Below are 8,267 nucleotides of genomic sequence, written 5' to 3'. Positions count from 1 at the left end.
TTTAGAAATAAAAACCATTGTAAACTTTTAATAGACTTCATGGTGTTAGCTTGGCTCAGAGCTTCTTCTCAGTCTGAAAACATCAGGGACGTTTCTGTTATCAAAACAACAGGACTGCACGACCCTCGCACTACACACACACACACACACACACACACACACACACACACGGTCTCTCCGAACACAAACATGTGCAGCACATTTGGACACAAACAGACCACATACCAGTGCACACAGTTTGTTTTCTCCTCCACAGTCTTTTAGGAGCCAGCACAAATTGTTGGATCATGGCAGGACTGGAGGGCTGAGAGTTTGGGTTGTGGGTCTCAGGGGAGCAGCAGACGTGCTCTCAGAAAGTTTTCATGGAGGGGCACTTAAAATCTTGAGGTGCATACCTGCCGACACTCCTGATTTACGCGGGAGTCTCCCTATTTTAACCCTTTCTCTTGCCCTGCGTTGATTGGCAGTTTCTCCTGCTGATCCCCCGATTTTATGATATGACTCAAATGGTTTCACAGTTTCTGTGACAAATCCAGACTGTAGGATCCGTGTCACGGTACCTGACCACCCAACCCAAACATGCCGTGCGTTACTGCGGACGTTCAAGCTCACATTCGAGGCGGCGAAAATATAGTCATCAGGCTCCACTAACTTTGCAACTGACAGTGAATTAAATAGCCGCCAAAAAGACGAAATATGCTTCAAAATTTCTGTCCACCTGGTGCGAGATCTTCCCGTTTCTGGCTGCCGGCGACGTCAGGATTTACCACGCGTTTGATATGTTAGATCAGATTAGAAAGTCTTTATTGTCCCAGAGGGGCAATTTGGTCAATTCACACCACAGTAAATAAATACGACAAAACACAACAGCTGAGGGCACGAATGATCTGACATCTGTTTGATTTTGCCCTCTTAGAGAAAGAAAAATAAGAATCATTTGTAGAGCGCTTTTCTAAACCAAAGTTACAAAGTGCTTCACAAAAGCTCTGGAAACTCTGCATGGAGAGGGTGATGGTCTGCTCAGATGACCTTTGCCCTCCTAATGGCTCGAAAGACCTCTGACTTTAGCGGAGAACGCGGCGGGAAAAACAACATTAGCAAACATGCTAACAACAACAAACACAAAAACAAAAATGGCCATGCGTGGATTTATTGTATTTATTTGTGTTGTAGGGTTTTTTGGGGGGCGGGGACGTTGCGAATAATCCATTTAAACTCCAGAAAATCCCATCTCATGTACCTCATGTTTTGGAATGAAAATAAACCTTTAATCTTGAATCCTAAATCTTACAATGACATAAAATGTGTAATTTGGCAAAGTTTCGCTGGAGAGGGAGGAGAGACGTCTACCGCAGTTCATCTACACGTGCTACCAACAGTGTTTTGATACAAAGCTGGTTAAAAATCCCTTCAGATTCATGAAGAATTTTCTCCTTTTTAGGATTTTTTGTTCACAGTAGAGGCACGCAAGAAAAACTTTTTTACTTTGCAAACTGAAGGTAACACCTGATAAAGTAATTAATAAACAAATGATCATTCTGTGGGTGAATCATTTCTTTAACCCTTAAAAACCTGAGCAAATTGGCTTGATTTCATCCCAAAACATGGGAGGAATGAATTGAGAAACTTAACAAGACCCTCTTTTTCGGGTCATTAAAGGTTTTATGTAAGTCTTTTGATTAATTAAACATGATATGAAGAAAAATAAAACACTTAATATAAACAATACAACCATCTTAAAAAACACACAAAACAATCCCCTCATATAAAAAACAACATACATATCTCAGCATATAAACATAACAAAACATATCTTTGTTACTAACTAACCACTACTAACTACTCGCTTTGAGTGACGTTAATAAAAGAAAGTAAAATAAGAAAACTGCACAAGAGTTACAGGCACCTCCATTTACATAATTTTAAAAATGTCCCTATTTTTTGATAATTTTCTAATATTCTTTTTTCTCTCTCTTTCTTCGCCTTCTACTATTTTTAACATTAATTTTCAGGTTATTTTCTCATCACCTTTTTACCAGTTTCTTGCAATTTGCTCACTGCCTTTTTTCTTACGTTTCTTCAGAGAATTAAACCTATATTAAAACACTTGTTTAAGGTGTCTAAATGCAGCACATGAAAAACTGTTGATCTAGGTTTTTAAAAGGTTAAAAAGACAAATATACAGCTCTAATATAAAGAACTAATACTGAGAATAAACGAGTATAAAAACACCCCACAGATTGTGATTGTGGGTGTGGCCCCCTCTGGCCCCCTCTTACCTGCACTCCTGTTAAACAGACCTGATGTGGCCCCTCTCTTCTCTCTCTTTCTAAAAACATTCTTTCATGTTTTTCTTCTCCACCATTTTATATATTTTCACAGCCTGTTGAGCAGATTTTTGCAAGCAAACTGCATTCAGAAACAATCAGCAGCAGTATGAGCGTGATGTTTGACTTAACGTTTTTATATCTGACAGGCAGCACTTGGCTTGTCTTAAGCTTTTGGTGCACACGAAATAAATCTGCATGACAGACATCAGTAGTCAAACATAAGTCTTGGACACGTATAGTTTTATCTGTAATCCAGATTAAGCTCTCGCTCCGGTCTTTTTTTAATCTTATCTGAATACACTTTATCTGATAGGAACGTTGTATTTTAATGTACAGTTCTTGATATGTAAGATTCCTCCTTAGTTTTGGAATATTTATTGGATTGATAGCAGCAGGAGGCGAGCTTTTAGCCAGACAAAGCCTCCACTTACATCTGGGAAGAGCAAAGAAACCATGCTTTTATTGTGTGTGTGTGTGTGTGTGTGTGTGTGTGTGTGTGTGTGTGTGTGTGTGTGTGCGCACGAGCAGCTCAGCCAGCCATGGACATACTTCATACTTCAAGGGAAAAATGTTGAACCAAACTCAAGCTAAGACCTTCATGCTGCTGATGCAAAAATAACAGAAAAAAACCCCCAAAAAGGTAGGTTACAGTGCATGAGTGTGTGTTTGTGTGTGTGTGTGTGTGTATGTGTGTGTATGTGTGTGTTGACTTGCATGCACGTGCACATGTGTTTGTGTGTGAAAATGCTGTCTGCATATTTGTTTAATTGATGAGCTGTTTTTGGTCACACACCATTGATTTCACACATCAAGGAATGCTTGATAAATGACACAAAAACGCAACTCATCACTCACTTTTACAGCTGTACAAATGTCTCACACATGTACACATGCCACACACACACACACACACACACACACACACATGCACACACACACACACACACACACACACACACAGTGCAGCAGAAGGTGAGCAGACGTGGCTAACAGAAGGAATTCATCAGACTGACGTATCATGGACTCGGCAGTGTTTCTTTCCTCTGCTGCTCTCCCTCAGGTCTGCTGCTGTTCCTCCTCTTTGTTGCTGACTGACAGCGTGACGTCAGATCTGCGGGTCCAGAGTGTGCCGGTCAGTCAGAGCCGAAAACTGCAAAGTGACGATCATCAGCATGTAGCGTACATCATGTAAATGTGCAGATGTTTGTCAGTGAAGTCAAATATGTGACAGCCAAACTCTTAATGAACATAAGGGCTGCAACATCGAATATTTTCAGTGTCAGTCAGTCTGCCAATATTCTCATGGTTTATTTCTTACACTGCAAAAAAAGTGAAAAATGGCCCTCATATTTTCCCAAAGCCCAAAGTGACAAATTGCTTGTTTTATCTGACTGAAATCCCAGAATTTAGTTAAGAAGACTAAGAAAACAACTTAATATTTACATTTGATAAGCTGAAACCAGAGAATTTTCCAATACTGTTGCGCATAAAAAATGATGATTAATTATCAAAATTGTTGCTGATAAATTTTCTGTCAATTAACTAAACAACTTTTACTGCATAGTGGATACATCCTCCTCAATATTTAGAATATGTGTTGCCCCCAAAAGAACATGGAAGTTACTTTTACATGAAAGTTACTTTACTACTAAAAAAGCAAGACATTTACACTATAAATTGATGCAAAAAGTGCAAAAATTGATGCCTTGTTCCCCCAAGTTGAAACAAAAACTAACATGCTTATCAATAAAGACATTATATTATTGTAGGCGACTGTATGAAAAGTATTTGGGTGGTAGAGGGGGGCCATACTGCATGTTTTACTTTGTTTAAGTGATGTTTGCTTTAGCTCTCTTTGAGCCCTCGCTACATGTCAAAATGACTGAAATGAATATTTAGTTAGTACATCTTGTTTAAAGGTCCAGTTTGTGGTATTAAGGGGGATTTTATAGTATACATTGAATATAATATAGTAAGTATGATTTTTCATTTTATTATTATTTGTAACCACCTTAAAACAAGTATCACTGTGTCATTACCGTAGAGAGACGTTTACATAGGAAGCAGGTCCTCATCTGGACAAACCAAATTCAGCATGTGCACAGGCAAAGTTTAGAGGATGGTTTAGACCCAATCAGTCATAACAGTTTATTTTCAATAACTTGCCTTCATTGATTAGTTTTAAGCCACTTAAAAAAAATCAGTTTAAGTGCGCCAAATTTAGAATATTTTCAGCGTTTTACCTCACTGTCAGACAGCCCTGACAGACAAAAAACAGCAGACTCCCCTGAGAAAAACAGTAATTTTACTCCACTAAACTGCAGAGCTGCTGCTTTACCGCTGCCTCCATCAGCTGTTGTGTTGGTAAAAAGGAGCAAATACTCAAATATAGTCAAAACTTAATTTGGTATTCATTTTTTAGGTGGCTAAAGTATGTTTTGCTGCAGCCCCGGGTGACTTTTTTATCTAAAATAAAGTTGTACGTCTCTCGCCTGAGTCAAAATTAAAAACACTAGTCTTACCTGTTCTGCAGCACCTTTTCTGCAAGTCCAGGTAAAGTCTTACTGAGGGGTTTGCATGATGGAACAGCTCGACTTCCAGTCGAATTATCAGGGTGTGTTTTCAGAAATTTGATTCAGTCTGATTTCAGTTGGATTGACATGTTCACGTGTGTTTTAAAAGTCCAGTTTCAGTCGGATTAACACAATAATTAGACTGTTTCTAACATGTAATCGTACTGTAGTGTTACGGCTGTGGGTGTTTCCCGCGCTGTTGTCCCCGTTGACCCTCTCGTCTTTTTCTGCCCAGGTGTGCTGCATCACTCAGTGAGGACCGCCTGATGTGAACGCTCCTGCGCCAGCTGCAGAAGAGGGAGGCCGCGGACGTGACGACTGCTGGTCTCGCTGCCTCTCAGCCCAGGATTTGGTTATGTCTTGCAGGTACGTCTTAATTTTAATGAATCAGATTTTATTGTTTTGAAGGTGTTTTTGTGGTTGATTTTGGTCAGCGGTGGATTTTTATTCAGGCTGCCCAAGTATGAGGTGTAACACACATAAACTGGAAACAGTTACTGAATTTGGAGTCCACTACAGATAATCAATAATTTCTCTGGAACAATATCTCGCTCACACACACACACACACACACACATTGTAAAAATAAAGCCCGCCCTCCTCCTCTTTATCAAAACATTATGGGAGTTAACCTTATTTTGGAGCCAAACCAGCACATTCTTGAAGCTGCCTGCTGTTGCTGAAATGAGGCGAAAAAAAATGACAAAAAGAAGTGAAGGAATGAAGGGAGGGCTTGATTTATTCAGCCTTATCAGCTCATCTCCACCCGCAGATATGGGCCGTATATGGATCAGATTAAAGGTGGAATAATCTCTTCAGAAATGCTGTTTCTGCACATCTTTGACAGGTGCAGGTGTTGAAATTCCCAAAATCTAATTTTGTAATAAACAAGTTAAAGGGACAGTTTACCCTTAAATCAAAATCCAGTTTTTCCTCTTACCTGCAGTGCTGTTTATCAGTCTAGATCATTTTGGTTTGAGTTGCAGAGCGTTGGAGATATCGGCCGTAGAGATTTCTGCCTTCTCTCCAATAAAACAGACCGAGACGACACTTGGCTTGTGGTGCTCAAAACACGCTTTGAGGGATTTCAGTTTGGGATGTTAAATTAGTATCAACTGACAGCTGGCTTTGAATTTCTGATTGGCTTTATCCATATTACCTGATAAAGATCGAGGATAAATACGCCCGCATCAACCCAGCTTCAGGAAATTAAAAAAACTAAAATAACAATATTTCAAATTTTGATTGAGGCTAATGTCTAATCACCTTTTCTGCTTTTTTTTAATGCTCGTAAGACCCTAAATCACATATTAAGAAGGTTTTTTTGGTGACTTGGGTTTGCAGAGGCTTTTAAATCATGCACAGGAGCAGAACGATCCTGTCGTTGTTTGGTTCATGTAGAGCAATATTCATGAAAAAAAGGGCTTCTGACTCCACATGCGGTTTCGCAAGGGTGTAAAAAAAGTTATTTTTAGCATGAAGCTGTTTTAGTCTGCGTTTTGACTGGTTTAAATCACCTGGTCGGTTTGTGAGATGGTAATAATTGTTATTGACATGTTATTGATAATAAAGCACTGCTGATGAGTATTTTTATATGTCACACTAAAAGCCTGTCATGCTGTCAAAAAGTGCACACTGGAGCGACAGGATGTTTGGTTTTGTGTAAAGAAGGGACTTCGTAGCGACTTTATAGCACGATTTGTGTGTACAAGCGGCTCATGAGCAGATGAACTCTTCCTTCTGCAGAGTGTTACAGTTTGTGGGTGTAGTTCAGTAGAAAAAATAGTTTCCATATGAGACCGTTCACAAGGTCTGTGGATTATCTTGAGGAACCAGGTCATGATTTCTGAAAAGAGAAATTGCTGTTGAGTTTTGCAAATGTATTTTTTTGGCACTTTGAGCACCACAAGTTCCATCTAGTTCCATTATGTTGAAGAGAATAAAAATAATAATAACAATAATAATAATAAACTTTATTTGTATTGCACCTTTCATACAAGAAATGCAGCCCAACGTGCTCTACAAGAAAGAAATTACATGCACCAAGTGCTTCACATCAAAACACATAGAAGACAAAAAGACAAAATAAAACCTGCATGTAAACATAATATAAGATCAGAATAAAATACATAGAATGCATATTTAAATGTGTAAAACCCACTTTATAATACTAGAAAAGGTGAGATTAAAAAAGGATAAAAAATGAATGCACAGAATGCACAACATAAAATGGAAAAAAATGAGTATATAAAATGCAGAAAATTAAGGAAAATGCAGTCTCTTAAAGATGTGCAGCAGAATGCAAAGCAGCTAAGTTAGCAAGTTAAAGGCTAAATTGAAAAGAAACGTTTTTAGTTTTCTTTTTAAACTATTTAGTGAGCCGGCTTCTCTGATACCTAAAGGCAAGAGAAGACAGACATCTGAACGGCTGATATCTCCAGCACTGTTCAACTCTCACCATAACAGGCGAGACTGATAAATAGCACCACAGGTGGGAAGAAAAAACTGTATTTTTGATTTTTGAACTTTCCCTTAAAACATCACTTTTCTAATCTTTTGTGCAGCTACATGAAGCTCTCACCGAAGCAAAAAAACCCCAAACATATTCAATAGTGCGTTTAGTCAAAGAATTTATCACACTTCGTGTTCTGTTTTTATCTGTGAACATGATGGTCGTGCAGCTCGTTTGTCTCATATGAAGTTCACAGACAGTCGTTATGCAACAGTGACAGTATACAGAGACAGCATGGCGGGCTGCAGACCTCTCATGATGATTTCCAAGAAACAGACGCGACAGTGATCACACAGCTCGAACCAGACCCCTCGGTATCACTGAACCACACTGTGGGATGGACGTGCGTGTAAGAATTTCCATCTGTCATTTATTTTTTAAAAATAAGGGGGCAGGATGTGAGAAGAAGCAGGTTTTTAAAATGTTAGTGCAGAGTTTTGCCACTAGGGAGCATCAGGGACTGGATTAAGATTAATGGCTGTTTTATTTTTTACTTAATGCATCTGTCTTCCTGTGTGTCGGTCTGCATGCTCTGTTTTGGCCAAATTTGTTGTCTGTAATTTTAAGTTTATATCTACATTTTCCTTATATGTTTTGATGCACCTTTTTATTTTTATTGAAAGCTTAGACGACAACAACAAATCCACAATTCATCACAAATAAATAATATATATGCAGCATTCCCAGGTACAAATTACAGATGGGGAGAAAACAAATAATGATAATAATAACATTATTATTAATAATAATAATGCTGAAGATTAAAGAAATTCATGCTAATAGCTTTCTTATGACTTTTATCTGCTCATTTATTACCTTTATTTACATATTTTTATCAGATTTTTATTATTG

The sequence above is a fragment of the Plectropomus leopardus genome, chromosome 12 (genome assembly GCF_008729295.1).
Source record: "Plectropomus leopardus isolate mb chromosome 12, YSFRI_Pleo_2.0, whole genome shotgun sequence".
In the NCBI taxonomy this organism is placed as follows: Eukaryota; Metazoa; Chordata; class Actinopteri; order Perciformes; family Serranidae; genus Plectropomus; species Plectropomus leopardus.
The sequence above is the reverse complement of the archived record's forward strand: the minus strand, read 5'-3'. Positions refer to the sequence as shown.